The sequence below is a fragment of the Budorcas taxicolor genome, chromosome 10, assembly GCF_023091745.1.
Source record: "Budorcas taxicolor isolate Tak-1 chromosome 10, Takin1.1, whole genome shotgun sequence".
Taxonomy (NCBI): domain Eukaryota; kingdom Metazoa; phylum Chordata; class Mammalia; order Artiodactyla; family Bovidae; genus Budorcas; species Budorcas taxicolor.
In genome coordinates, this window is record NC_068919.1 from 87,150,195 (window position 1) to 87,165,118 (window position 14,924).

The 14,924-nt window shown below is 39.2% G+C and overlaps 1 protein-coding gene and 1 non-coding gene across 2 annotated transcripts in view; one reads left to right on the forward strand and one right to left on the reverse strand.

Annotated features, from left to right (window-relative positions):
- The window catches only part of ADCK1 (aarF domain containing kinase 1), a 143,590-nt gene that overhangs the window by 12,568 nt on the left and 116,098 nt on the right, over positions 1–14,924 (forward strand). The gene's annotated exons all lie outside the window — the stretch shown is intronic.
- On the reverse strand, positions 5,537–5,643 carry LOC128054922 (U6 spliceosomal RNA). Its single transcript, XR_008200064.1, has one exon. It is a non-coding gene; the product is annotated as a U6 spliceosomal RNA (small nuclear RNA).

Sequence of the window (14,924 nt, forward strand, 5' to 3'; positions counted from 1 at the left end):
CATCTCTGTGGGTCATCCCCATGCACCAGCCCCAAGCATGCTGTATCCTGCGTCAGACATAGACTGGCGATTCGATTCTTACATGATAGTATACATGTTTCAATGCCATTCTCCCAAATCATCCCACCCTCTCCCTCTCCCTCTGAGTCCAAAAGTCCGCTATACACATCTGTGTCTTTTTTCCTGCCTTGCATACAGGGTCGTCATTGCCATCTTTCTAAATTCCATATATATGTGTTAGTATACTGTATTGGTGTTTTTCTTTCTGGCTTACTTCACTCTGTATAATCGGCTCCAGTTTCATCCATCTCATCAGAACTGATTCAAATGAATTCTTTTTAACGGCTGAGTAATACTCCATTGTGTATATGTACCACAGCTTTCTTATCCATTCATCTGCTGATGGACATCTAGGTTGTTTCCATGTCCTGGCTATTATAAACAGTGCTGTGATGAACATTGGGGTACATGTGTCTCTTTCAATTCTGGTTTCCTCGGTGTGTATGCCCAGCAGTGGGATTGCTGGGTCATAAGGTAGTTCTATTTGCAATTTTTTTAAGGAATCTCCACACTGTTCTCCATAGTGGCTGTACTAGTTTGCATTCCCACCAACAGTGTAGGAGGGTTCCCTTTTCTCCACACCCTCTCCAGCATTTATTGCTTGCAGATTTTTGGATCGCAGCCATTCTGACTGGTGTGAAGTGGTACCTCATTGTGGTTTTGATTTGCATTTCTCTGATAATGAGTGATGTTGAGCATCTTTTCATGTGTTTGTTAGCCATCCATATGTCTTCTTTGGAGAAATGCCTATTTGGTTCTTTGGCCCATTTTTTGATTGGGTCGTTTATTTTTCTGGAATTAAGCTGCATAAGTTGCTTGTATATTTTTGAGATTAGTTGTTTGTCAGTTGCTTCATTTGCTATTATTTTCTCCCATTCAGAAGGCTGTCTTTTCACCTTGCTGATATTTTCCTTTGTTGTGCAGAAGCTTTTAATTTTAATTAGATCCCATTTGTTTATTTTTGCTTTTATTTCCAGAATTCTGGGTGGTGGATCATAGAGGATCCTGCTGTGGTTTATGTCGGAGAGTGTTTTGCCTATGTTCTCCTCTAGGAGTTTTATAGTTTCTGGTCTTACATTTAGATCTTTAATCCATTTTGAGTTTATTTTTGTGTGCGGTGTTAGAAAGTGATCTAGTTTCATTCTTTTACAAGTGGTTGATCAGTTTTCCCAGCACCACTTGTTAAAGAGATTGTCTTTACTCCATTGTATATTCTTGCCTCCTTTGTCAAAGATAAGGTGAGCATACGTGTGTGGATTTATCTCTGGGCTTTCTATTTTGTTCCATTGATCTATATGTCTGTCTTTGTGCCAGTACCATACTGTTTTGATGACTGTGGCTTTGTAGTAAAGCCTGAAGTCAGGCAAGTTGATTCCTCCAGTTCCATTCTTACTTCTCAAGATTGCTTTGGCAATTCGAGGTTTTTTGTATTTCCATACAAATCTTGAAATTATTTGTTCTAGTTCTGTGAAAAATATGGCTGGTAGCTTGATAGGGATTGCATTGAATTTGTAGATTGCTTTGGGTAGTATACTCATTTTCACTATATTGATTCTTCTGATCCATGAACATGGTATATTTCTCCATCTATTAGTGTCCCCTTTGATTTCTTTCACCAGTGTTTTATAGTTTTCTATGTATAGGTCTTTAGTTTCTTTAGGTAGATATATTCCTAAGTATTTTATTCTTTTCGTTGCAATGGTGAATGGAATTGTTTCCTTAATTTCTTTTTCTACTTTCTCATTATTAGTGTATAGGAATGCAAGGGATTTCTGTGTGTTGATTTTATATCCTGCAACTTTACTATATTCATTGATGAGCTCTAGTAATTTTCCGGTGGAGTCTTTAGGGTTTTCCATGTAGAGGATCATGTCATCTGCAAACAGTGAGAGTTTTACTTCTTCTTTTCCAATTTGGATTCCTTTTATTTCTTTTTCTGGTCTGATTGCTGTGGCCAAAACTTCCAGAACTATGTTGAATAGTAGCGGTGAAAGTGGACACCCTTGTCTTGTTCCTGACTTTAGGGGAAATGCTTTCAATTTTTCACCATTGAGGATAATGTTTGCTGTGGGTTTGTCATATATAGCTTTTATTATGGTGAGGTATGTCCCTTCTATTCCTGCTTTCTGGAGAGTTTTTATCATAAATGGATGTTGAATTTTGTCAAAGGCCTTCTCTGCATCTATTGAGATAATCATATGGTTTTTATTTTTCAATTTGTTAATGTGGTGAATTACATTGATTGATTTGCGGATATTGAAGAATCCTTGCATCCCTGGGATAAAGCCCACTTGGTCATGGTGTATGATCTTTTTAATGTGTCGTTGGATTCTAATTGCTAGAATTTTGTTGAGGATTTTTGCATTTATATTAATCAGTGATATTGGCCTGTAGTTTTCTTTTTTTGTGACATCTTTGTCAGGTTTTGGTATTAGGGTGATGGTGGCCTCATAGAATGAGTTTGGAAGTTTACCTTCCTCTGCAATTTTCTGGAAGAGTTTGAGTAAGATAGGTGTTAGCTCTTCTCGAAAATTTTGGTAGAATTCAGCTGTGAAGCCGTGTGGACCTGGGCTTTTGTTTGCTGGAAGATTTCTGATTACAGTTTCAATTTCCGTGCTTGTGATGGGTCTGTTAAGATTTTCTATTTTTCCTGGTTCAGTTTTGGAAAATTGTACTTTTCTAAGAATTTGTCCATTTCTTCCACGTTGTCCATTTTATTGGCATACAACTGCTGATAGTAGTCTCTTATGATCCTTTGTATTTCTGTGTTGTCTGTTGTGATCTCTCCATTTTCATTTCTAATTTTATTGATTTGATTTTTCTCTCTTTGCTTCTTGATGAGTCTGGCTAATGGTTTGTCAATTTTATTTATCCTTTCAAAGAACCAGCTTTTGGCTTTGTTGATTTTTGCTATGGTCTCTTTTGTTTCTTTTGCATTTACTTCTGCCCTAATTTTTAAGATTTCTTTCCTTCTACTAACTCTGGGGTTCTCCAGTTCTTCCTTTTCTAGTTGCTTAAGTTGTAGAGTTAGGTTATTTATTTGACTTTTTTCTTGTTTCTTGAGGTATGCCTGTATTGCTATGAACTTTTCTCTTAGCACTGCTTTTATAGTGTCCCACAGGTTTTGGGTTGTTGTGTTTTCATTTTCATTAGTTTCTATGCATATTTTGATTTCTTTTTTGATTTCTTCTGTGATTTGTTGGTTATTAAGAAGTGTGTTGTTCAACCTCCATATGTTGGAATTTTTAATAGTTTTTCTCCTGTAATTGAGATCTAATCTTAATGCATTATGGTCAGAAAAGATGCTTGGAATGATTTCGATTTTTTTGAATTTATCAAGTTTAGATTTATGGCCCAGGATGTGATCTATCCTGGAGAAGTTTCCATGAGCACTTGAAAAAAAGGTGAAATTCATTGTTTTGGGGTGAAATGTCCTATAGATATCAATTAGGTCTAACTGATCTAATGTATCATTTAAAGTTTGCGTTTCTTTGTTGATTTTCTGTTTAGTTGATCTGTCCATAGGTGTGAGTGGGGTATTAAAGTCTCCCACTATTATTGCGTTATTGTTGATTTCCCCTTTCATACTTGTTAGCATTTGTCTTACATATTGCAGTGCTCCTATGTTGGGTGCATATATATTTATAATTGGTATATCTTCTTCTTGGATTGATCCTTTGATCATTATGTAGTGTCCTTCTTTGTCTCTTTTCACAGCCTTTGTTTTAAAGTCTATTTTATTGGATATGAGTATTGCCACTCCTGCTTTCTTTTGGTCTCTATTTGCGTGGTATATCTTTTTCCAGCCCTTCACTTTCAGTCTGTATGTGTCCCTTGTTTTGAGGTGGGTCTCTTGTAAGCAGCATATAGAGGGGTCTTGCTTTTGTATCCATTCGGCCAGTCTTTGCCTTTTGGTTGGGGCATTCAACCCATTTACGTTTAAGGTAATTATTGATAAGTATGATCCCGTTACCATTTACTTTATTGTTTTGGGTTTGGGTTTATACACCCTTTTCGTGTTTCCTGTCTAGAGAATATCCTTTAGAATTTGTTGGAGAGCTGGTTTGGTGGTGCTGAATTCTCTCAGCTTTTGCTTGTCTGTAAAGCTTTTGATTTCTCCTTCGTGTTTGAATGAGATCCTTGCTGGGTACAGTAATCTGGGCTGTAGGTTATTGTCTTTCATCACTTTAAGTATGTCTTGCCATTCCCTCCTGGCCTGAAGAGTTTCTATTGAAAGATCAGCTGTTATCCTTATGGGAATCCCCTTGTGTGTTATTTGTTGTTTTTCCCTTGCTGCTTTTAATATTTGTTCTTTGTGTTTGATCTTTGTTAATTTGATTAATATGTGTCTTGGGGTGTTTCGCCTTGGGTTTATCCTATTTGGAACTCTCTTTGTTTCTTGGACTTGGGTGATTATTTCCTTCCCCATTTTAGGGAAGTTTTCAACTATTATCTCCTCAAGGATTTTCTCATGATCTTTCTTTCTGTCTTCTTTTTCTGGGACTCCTATAATTCGAATGTTGGAGCGTTTCATATTGTCCTGGAGGTCTCTGAGATTGTCCTCGTTTCTTTTAATTCGTTTTTCTTGTTTCCTCTCTGATTCATTTATTTCTACCATTCTATCTTCTATTTCACTAATCCTATCTTCTGCCTCCGTTATTCTACTATTTGTTGCCTCCAGAGTGTTTCTGATCTCATTTATTGCATTATTCATTATATTTTGACTCTTTTATTTCTTCTAGGTCCTTGTTAAACCTTTCTTGCATCTTCTCAATCCTTGTCTCTAGGCTATTAATCTGTGATTCCATTTTGATTTCAAGATTTTGAATCATTTTCACTATCAATATTCGGAATTCCTTCTCAGGTAGATTCCCTACTTCTTCCTCTTTTGTTTGGTTTGGTGGGCAACTCTCCTGTTCCTTTACCTGCTGAGTATTCCTCTGTCTCTTCATCTTGGTTATATTGCTGTGTTTGGGGTGGCCTTTTTATATTCTGGTAATTTGTGGAGTTCTCTTTATTATGGAGCTTCCTGGGTGGGTGGGGTTCTATCAGTGGCTTGTCAAGGTTTCCTGGTTAGGGAGGTTTGTGTTGGAGTTCTGGTGGGTGGAGCTGGGTTTCTTCTCTCTGGAGTGCAGTGGAGTGACCAGTAGTGGGTTATGAGACATCAAAGGTTTTGGAATAATTTTGAGCTGCCTGTATATTGAAGCTCAGGGGAGTGTTCCTGTGTTGCTGGAGAATTTGAGTGGTATGTCTTGTTTTGGAACTTGTTGGCCCTTGGGTGGAGCTTGGTTTCAGTGTAGGTATGAAGGCATTTGATGAGCTCCTATTGCTTAATGTTCCCTGAATTCAAGAGTTCTCTAATGTTTTCAGGCTTTGGATTTAAGCCTCCTGCTTCTGGTTTTCAGTTTTATTTTTACAGTAGCCTCTAGACTTCTCCATCTGTACAGCACCGATGATAAAACATCTAGGTTAAAGAAAAAATATGGAACACTTCACGAATTTGCGTGTCATCCTTGCGCAGGGGCCATGCTAATCTTCTCTGTATCGTTCCAATTTTAGTATATGTGCTGCCGAAGCGAGCACTATCATATGGTTTTATCTTCAATGGTGTATCACATTGATTTGTGTGTATTGAAGAATCCTTGCATCCCTGGAATAAACCCAACTTGATCATGGTGTATGAGTTTTTTGATGTGTTGCTGAATTCTGTTTGCCAAAATTTTGTTGAGGATTTTCACATCTATATTCATCAGTGATATTGACCTGTAGTTTTCTTTTTTTGTGTTGTCTTTGTCTGGTTTTGGTATCAGGGTGATGGTGGCCTCATAGAATGAGTTTGGAAGTGTTCTTTCCTCTGCAATTTTTTGGGAGAGTGTTAGAAGGATAGGCATTAGCTCTTCTCTAAATGTTTGATAGAATTCTCCTGTGAAGCCATTCTGGTCCTGTGCTTTTGTTTTTTGGGGGATATTTTTGATCACAGCTTCAATTTCAGTGCTTGTAATTGGGTTGTTCATAGTTTCTGTTTCTTGCTGGTTCAATCTTGGAAGGCTGAACTTTTCTAAGCATCTGTTCATTTTTTCCAGGTTATCCATTTTATTGCCACATAGTTGTTCATAATAGTCTCTTATAATCCTTTGTATTTCTGCATTGTCTGTAGTAACCTCTCCTTTTTCATTTCTAATTTTGTTGATTTGATTCTTCTCTCTTTTTTCCTTGATGCATCTGGCTAAATGTTTGTAAATTGTGTTTATCTTCTCAAAGAACCAGCTTTTAGTTTTATTAATCTTTATTATTGTTTCTTTCATTTCTTTTTCACTTATTTCTGCTTGGATCTTTGTGATTTCTTTCCTTCTACTAATTTTGGGTTTTTTTTGGTTCTTTTTCCAGTTGTTTTGGGTGTAAAGTTCGGCTGTCTATTCAATGTTTTTCTTGTTTCTTGAGGTAGGGTTGTACTTCTATAAACTTCACTTTTAGAACTGCTTTTGCTGCATCCCATAGGTTTTGAGTTGTCGTGTTTTCATTGTCATTTGTTTCTAGAAATTTTTTGACTCCCTTTTGATTTCTTCAGTAACCTGTTGGTTATTTAGAGATGTGTTGTTTAATTTCCATGTTTGTGTTTCTTACAGTTTTTTTCTTGCAATTGATATCTAGTCTCAGCATTGTGGTTGGAGAAGATGCTTGATAAGATTTCAATTTTCTTAAATTTACTGAGGTTTGATTTGTGACCCAAGATGTGGTCTATCCTGGAGAATGTTCTGTGTGCACTTGAGAAGAAGGTGTATTCTTCTGCATTTTGGTGGAATATCCTGAAGATATCAGTAGCTCCATCTCACCTAATGTATCATTTAAGACTTGTGTTTCCTTATTAATTTTCTGCCTTTATGATCTGTCCATCGGTGTGAGTGGAGTGTTAAAGTCTCCTACTATTATTGTGTTACTGTCAATTTCTGCTTTTATATCTGTTAATGTTTGTCTTATGTATTGACATGCTCCTATCTTAGGTGCATAGATACTTACAATTGTAATGTCTTCCTCTTGGATTGATCCCTTGATTGTTATGTAGTGTCCTTCCTTATCTCTTGTAACCTTCTTTCTTTTAAGATCTATTTTGTCTGTTATGAGGATTGCTACTCCAGCTGTCTTCTGCTTCACATTTGCATGGAATGTATTTTTCCATCCTCTCACTTTCAGTCTATATGTGTCTATAGGTCTGAAGTGGGTTTCTTGTAGACAGCATATATATATGGGTCTTGTTTTTGTATCTGTTCAGCCAGTCTGTGTCTTTTGGTTGGAGCAGTTAATACATTTACAGTTAAAGTAATTATTGATATATATGTTCCTATTGTCATTTTCTTAATTGTTTGGGGTTGATTTTGTACATCTTTTTTCTTTCCTTTGTATTTCTTGACTATATAAATCCCTTTAACATTTATTGTAAAGTTGGTTTGGTGGTGCTGAATTCTCTTAACTTTTGCTTGTCTGAAAAGCTTTTTAGTTCTCCATCAATTTTGAATGAGATCCTTGCTGGGTACAGTAATCTTGGTTGTAGATTTTTCCCTTTCAGCACTTTAAATATATCCTGCTATTCCCTTCTGGCCTGCAGAGTTTCTGCTGAAAGATCAGCTGTTAAGCATATGGGGTTTCCCTTGTATGTTACTTGTTGCTTTTCTCTTCCTGCTTTTAATATTCTTTCTTTGTGTTTAGTCTTTGTTAGTTTGATTAGTATATGTCTTGGTGTGTTTCTCCTTGGGTTTATCCTGTATGGGACTCTTTGTTCCTCTTGGACTTAAATGACTATTTCCTTTTCCATGTTGGGGAAATTTTCAACTGTAATCTCTTTAAAAATTTTCTCATACCCTTTCTTTTTCTCTTCTTCTGGGACCCTTATAATTCGAATGTTGGTACATTTGATATTGTCCCAGAGATCTCTGAGACTGTCCTCAGTTCTTTTCATTCTTTTTACTTTATTCTGCTCTTCAGAAGTTATTTCCACCATTTTATCTTTCAGCTCACTGATTCATTCTTCTGCTTCAGATATTCTTCTATTGATTCCTTCTAGAGTATTTTTAATTTCAGTAATTGTGTTGTTTGTCTCTGTATGTTTATTCTTTAATTCCTTTAGGTCTTTGTTAATTGATTCTTGTATTTTCTCCATTTTATTTTCAAGGTTTTTGATCATCTTTACTATCATTATTCTGAATTCTTTTTCAGACAGTTTGCCTATTACCTTTTCATTTATTTGGACTTCTGTGTTTCTAGTTTGTTCCTTCATTTGTGTAGTATTTCCTTGCCTTTTCATTATTATTATTATTTTAAAACTTACTGTGTTTGAGGTCTCCTTTTCCTAGGCTTCAAGGTTGAATTCTTTTTTCCTTTTGGTTTCTGCCCTCCTAAGGTTGGTCCAGTGGTTTATGTAAGCTTTGTATAGGGTGAGATTTGTGCTGAGTATTTTTGTTTGTATTTCCTCTGATGGGCAAGGAGAGTGAGGTGATAATCCTGTCTGATGATTGGGTTTGTATTTTTGTTTTGTTTGTTGTTTAGATGAGGCATCCCACACAGGGTGCTACTGGTGGTTGGTTCATGCTAGGTCTTGTATTCAAGTGGTTTCCTTTGTGTGAGTTCTCACTATTTGATACTCCCTAGGGTTGGGCAGAAAGTGAAGAGGAACTAAAAAGCCTCTTGATGAAAGCAAAAGAGGAGAGTGAAAAAGTTGGCTTAAAGCTCAACATTCAGAAAACAAAGATCGTGGCATCTGGTCCCATCACTTCATGGCAAATAGATGAAGAAACAGTGGAAACAGTGTCAGACTTTATTTTTTGGGGCTCCAGAATCACTGCAGATGGTGACTGCAGCCATGAAATTAAAAGACGCTTACTCCTTGGAAGAAAAGTTATGACTAACCTAGATAGCATATTAAAAAGCAGAGACGTTACTTTGGCAACTAGTCTAGTCTAGTCTAGTCAAGGCTATGGTTTTTCCAGTAGTCATGTATGGATGTGAGAGTTGGACTGTGAAGAAAGCTGAGCGCCAAATAATTGATGCTTTTGAACTGTGGTGTTGGAGAAGACTCTTGAGAGTCCCTTGGACTGCAAGGAGATCCAACCAAATCATTCTAAAGGAGATCAGTCCTGGGTGTTCTTTGGAAGGAATGATGCTAAAGCTGAAATACCAGTACTTTGGCCACCTCATGCGACGAGTTGACTCATTGGAAAAGACCCTGATGCTGGGAGGGATTGGGGGCAGGAGGAGAAGGGGACGAAAGAGGATGAGATGGCTGGATGGCATCACTGACTCGATGGACATGAGTCTGAGTGAACTGTGGGAGTTGGTGATGGACAGGGAGGCCTGGCGTGCTGCGGTTCATGGGGTCGCAAAGAGTCGGACACAACTGAGCGACCAAACTGAACTGAACTGAGGGTTAGTTCTCTGATAGTCTAGGGTCTTGGAGTCAGTGCTCCCATTCCAAAGGCTCAGGGCTTGATCTCTGGGTTTTTTTTGCCAGGATTCAGTCATTTTAAGATCCTTAAGATCCAGGTACCAAGTCTCTCTGTGCCTGTAGTCAGTAAGGTTGATGAAGGCACCCTGAGTCCTGCACCGAATACATAATCGATCTCCATCTGCTTCTTCCATTCCTTGAGAAATTGTGTCCTCAAAAACCCTCCATTATGGGGTCTTCTAAAAACTGTTTTCAAAAATTCTTAATTTTTCCCACCTTCAGAAGTGAAAGGTCACAACGGGGAGATGTGTGAGTGAAGCAGGCAGTTAACCCGCCAGGGAAGTTGAGTGGCCCTCGGGAGTTCAGAGGAGTTCCGAGAGCATTTTTTGTAAATCAGAGTCTAAGAGGCTGTGAAGGTTGCAGAACTGGTAGGCAGCAGAGCCAGGATTCTTCCCGGCTCCAGAGGCTGAGTTCCTGACCCCCTGGTTGCTCTATACCACCTTCTCAGTGTCAGCTTTTCTTCAGGCCCCACAAGGACGGTCCTCATGGGCCTCCTTGAACTGATGATCTCAAAGGAGAAAGGTGTGTGAGGACCTGAGGGCACTCAGCCTAATTTCAGGCCTGCTTCCGGGTTCAGCTGGGCACCTGCATCTTGGCAGAAACAAGGTGGAGGGACATCAAGTGTACTGCCCCTTTTGATAGAAGATACTGCAGGCTGAGGCTGTAGAGAGCAAGGCGGAAAGGTGGGGTTAGGTGGGGGACTGCCAAAATGTTAGAAGTGGGGCATGCAGAAGTTGATGGACTGGGGAGTAGTAAGACGCTTTACTAAGCCTGCCATTGGGCAAGGAAATAGCCCACAGTGGTGGTGGTAGTGGTGGTCGTAGTGTTACTGGAAGGGACCCCTTCCAGGGCCTGGGAGTGGGCTCTTGTCTAATTTGGAAGTGAATTGTCTGAAGAGGATGCACGTACTGACAAACCAAAGGGCTGTATTGAAAAGTGGTGTTTGAGCAGAGGGCAGCAAGGTAAGGGAACCCAGGAGAACTGTGCTGCCAGGTGGCTTCCAGTCTCAGGTTCTATGGAGGTTGGGTTACCTTTCTGGGTTGTCTCTGGCCAATCATCTTGTTTGTGCCTATATCTGGTCTGACTCAGGGTCCTTCCTAGTTGGGTGTGCATCTCTCAGCCAAGATGGATTCCATTGTGAGGATTTCTGGGAGATTGGCAGGACATATGGGCTGGGCTCTCCTCTCTCCTCTTGACCCCTCCCAAATTCTTCTTGGCCCAAGATTCCCTAACAATAGTGGCTTCTACTGTGTTCTTGCTGTGTAGGTGGCACCTTGCTAAATATTTGCATGATTTCCTCATTCCTCACCACCTCATCAGGTAGGCATGGCTTTGATCACCCCCATGGCATAGACAAGGTCACAGGACTCAGTGTAAGAGAGCCTGTTGGGGCTTAGACTCAGGCCACTGGATTCTGGTATGCTTATTCTCAACCATGGTGCTCTCTCTCATCTGAAAGGAACCAGGGATAGCCAACCACTAATGCCAAAGAAGCTGAAGTTGAACGGTTCTATGAAGGCCTACAAGACCTCCTAGAACTAACTCCCCCCAAAAGATGTCCTTTTCTTCATAAGGGACTAAAATGCAAAAGTAAGAAGATACCTGGAGTAATAGGTAAGTTTGGACTTGTAGTACAAAATGAAGCAGGGCAAAAGCTAACTGAGTTTTGCTAAGAGGAAGCCCTGGTCATAGCAAACAACCACTTCCAGCAACATGAGACTACCCTGCACATGGACATCACCAGATGATTAATACTGAAATCAGATTGACTATATTCTTTGCAGCTGAAGATGGAGAAGCTCTATACAGTCAGCAGAAACAGGACCAGGAGCTGACTTTGGCTCAGATCATGAACTCCTTATTTCCAAATTCAGACTTAAATTGAAGAAAGTAGGGAAAGCCACTAGGCCATTTAGGTATGACCTAAGTCAGATCTCTTACAATTATACAGTAGAAGTGACAAATAGATTCAAGGGATTAGATCTTATAGACTGAGTGCCTGAAAAGCTATGAACAGAGGTTAGTGACATTGTATAGGAGGTGGTGATCAAAACCATCCCCAATAAAAAGAAGTGCAAAAAGGCAAAATGGCTGTTTGAGGAGGCCTTACAAATAGCTGAGAAAAGAAGAGAAGTGAAAGGCAAAGGAGAAAAGGAAAGGTATACCCATCTGAATGCAGAGTTCCAAAGAATAGCAAGGAGAGATAAAAAAGCCTTCCTAAGTGAACAATGCATAGAAATAGAGGAAAACAATAGAATGGGAAAGACTGAAGATCTCAAGAAAACTAGAGATACCAGTACTTTGGCCACCTCATGAGAAGAGTTGACTCATTGGAAAAGACTCTGATGCTGGGAGGGATTGAGGGCAGGAGGAGAAGGGGACGACCGAGGATGAGATGGCTGGATGGCATCACGGACTCGATGGACATGAGTCTGAGTGAAATCCGGAAGATGGTGATGAACAGGGAGGCCTGGCATGCTGCGATTCATGGGGTCACAAAGAGTCGGACACGACTGAGCGACTGAACTGAACTGAACTGACAGATACCAAAGGAACATTTCATGCAAAGATGGGCACATAAAAGGACAAAAGTGGTATGGACCTAACAGAAGCAGAAGATATTAAGAAGAGGTGGCAAGAATACACAGAAGAACTATACAAAAAAGATCTTAATGACACAAATAACCATGATGGAGCGATCACTCACCTAGAGCCAGACATCCTGGAATGTGAAGTCATGTGGGCCTTAGGAAGCATCACTATGAGCGAAGCTAGTGGAGGTGATGGAATTCCAGTTGAGCTGTTTCAAATCCTGAAAGATGATACTGTGAAAGAGCTGCACTCAATATGCCAGCAAATTTGGAAAACTCAGCAATGGCCACAGGACTGGAAAAGGTCAGTTTTGATTCCAATCCCAAAGAAAGGCAATGCCAAAGAATGTTCAAGCTGCTGCACAATTGCACTCATTTCACATGCTAGCAAAGTAATGCTCAAAATTCTCCAAGCCAGGCTTCAACAGTATGTGAACCAAGAGCTTCCAGATGTTCAAGCTGGTTTTAGAAAAGGCAGAGGAACCAGAGATCAAATTGCCAACATCCGTTGGATCATAGCAAAAACAAGAGAATTCAAGAAAAATTTCTACTTCTGTTGCATTGACTATGCTAAAGCCTTTGACTATGTGGATCACAACTGTGGAAAATTCTTCAAGAGATGGGAACACCAGACCACCTTAACTGCCTCCTGAGAAATCTGTATGCATGTCAAGAAGCAACAGTTAGAACCAAACATGGAACAGCAGACAGGTTCCAAACTGAAAAAGGAGTATGTCAAGGCTGTATATTGTCACCCTGGTTATTTAACTTATATACAGAGTACATCATGTAAAATGCCAGGCTAAATGAAGCACAAGCTGGAGTCAAGATTGCTGGGAGAAATATCAATAACCTCATATGCAGATGACACCACCGTATGGCAGAAAGTGAAGACGAACTAAAGAGCCTCTTGATGAAAGTGAAAGAGGAGAGTGAAAAATATGACTTAAAACTCAACATTCAGAAAATGAAATCATGGCATCCGGTCTCATCACTTCATGGCAAATAGATGGGAAAACAATGGAAACAGTGAGAGATTATTTTCTTGGGCTCCAAAATCACTGTGGATGATGACTGCAGCCATGAAATTAAAAGACATTTGCTCCTTGGAAGAAAAGCTATGACAAACCTAGACAGCATATTAAAGAGCAGAGATATTACTTTGCTCAGAAAGGTCTGTGTAGTCAAAGCTATTTCCAGCTGAAGTAGCTCAGCTGGAATTCCATCACCTCCACTAGCTTCGTAATCATGTATAGATGTGATAGTTGGACCATAAAGAAGAACTGATACTTTTGAACTCTGGTGTGGGAGAAGACTCTTGGGAGTCCCTTGGACTGCAAGAGATCAAACCAGTGAGTCCTGAACTAAATCAACCCTGAATATTTATTACAATGACTGATGCTGAAGCTGAAACTCCAATACTTTGGCCACCTGATTCAAAGAGCTGACTCATTAGAAAAGACCCTGATGTTGGGAAAGATTGAAGGAGGAAAAGGGGATGACAGAGAATGAGATAGCTGGATGGCATCACTGACTCAATGGACATGAGTGTGAGCAAGCTGCAGGAGATGGTGATGGACAGGGAGTTCTGGCTTGCTGCAGTCCATGGGGTCACAAAGAGTCAGACAGGACTGAACAACAACAGGGAGGGGGTAAAGGGGACACTGCAAGCATGGTTTAATTTATTCTTTTTATCTACAAACCCCTTACTTGCAGAGTTAGGAACTGATCCCAGGAGTTGGGCCAGAACATTTGTGTTTAGTGCAAGAAATGAGTTTCTTAAATTATCCCTTTAAAAATAATTGCTTGCAGTCATCCTCCTGGGGTGAATGTAGTCATCTGGGGTGTGAATGGGTAGGATAAACTTGGAAGGCTTGTTTAGGGGCATGGTTTCACTGATGAATTTGAACACATGAAGCCTCTATTAAAGGTGAAATATTAACAAGAATGGTTCTCAAACTTTGCATAAAAATAACCCATTATGTTTCCTATTAAAATGCAGATTCCCAAGTCCTACCCCCGGTGTTGATTCAGCGGGCCAAAGGGTGGGGTTCAGAAATCTTCATTTTTTTTTTACTGATACATCATTATCATTATTAATTTTTAATGAAATATAGTTGATTTACGATGTTTCAGGTGTATAGCTAAGTGATTTATTTAAGCGTATTTTTGTTTTTCAGATTCTTTTTCCATTATACGTTATTATAAGATACTGAGTATAGTCCCCTGTGCTCTGCAGTAGGTCATGTTATTTATTTTATACATAGTAGTGTGTCTCTGTTAATCTCAAATTCCCAATTTAGCTCTTCCCAACCCTTTCCCCTTTTGGTAATCATAAGTTTGTTTTTTGGGTCTGTGAGTCTAGCAGAAATCTGCATTTTTGAAATGGCACCCAGATTGATATTTTTTGCAAGTGTTCTTCTAACCACACTTTAGAAATGTTGGCTAGGAAAAGAAGACTGCAGAAGGAAAAACAATGGGATTATAAAAAGAACTGGGTCCCAAAAAGTCAAGAAAGGAGAGAAAAAGACACAGAACAGGTAGGAAAATAGAAAGCACAGAAGATGATAAAATTAAGTCAGAATACATAAGTGACTATATTAAATGCAAACAGACAAAACCCACTATATACTATTTAGAGAGACAGTGTAAAGTGTAAGTTGAAAGTAAAAGAATGGAAAAAGCTGTCCCTGTGGATACTTTAAAAAAAAATCTGTGACTGTATTATGAGGCATGAGTCAAAACTGACTTTAAAGAAAGTGGAGACAAGGCTATTT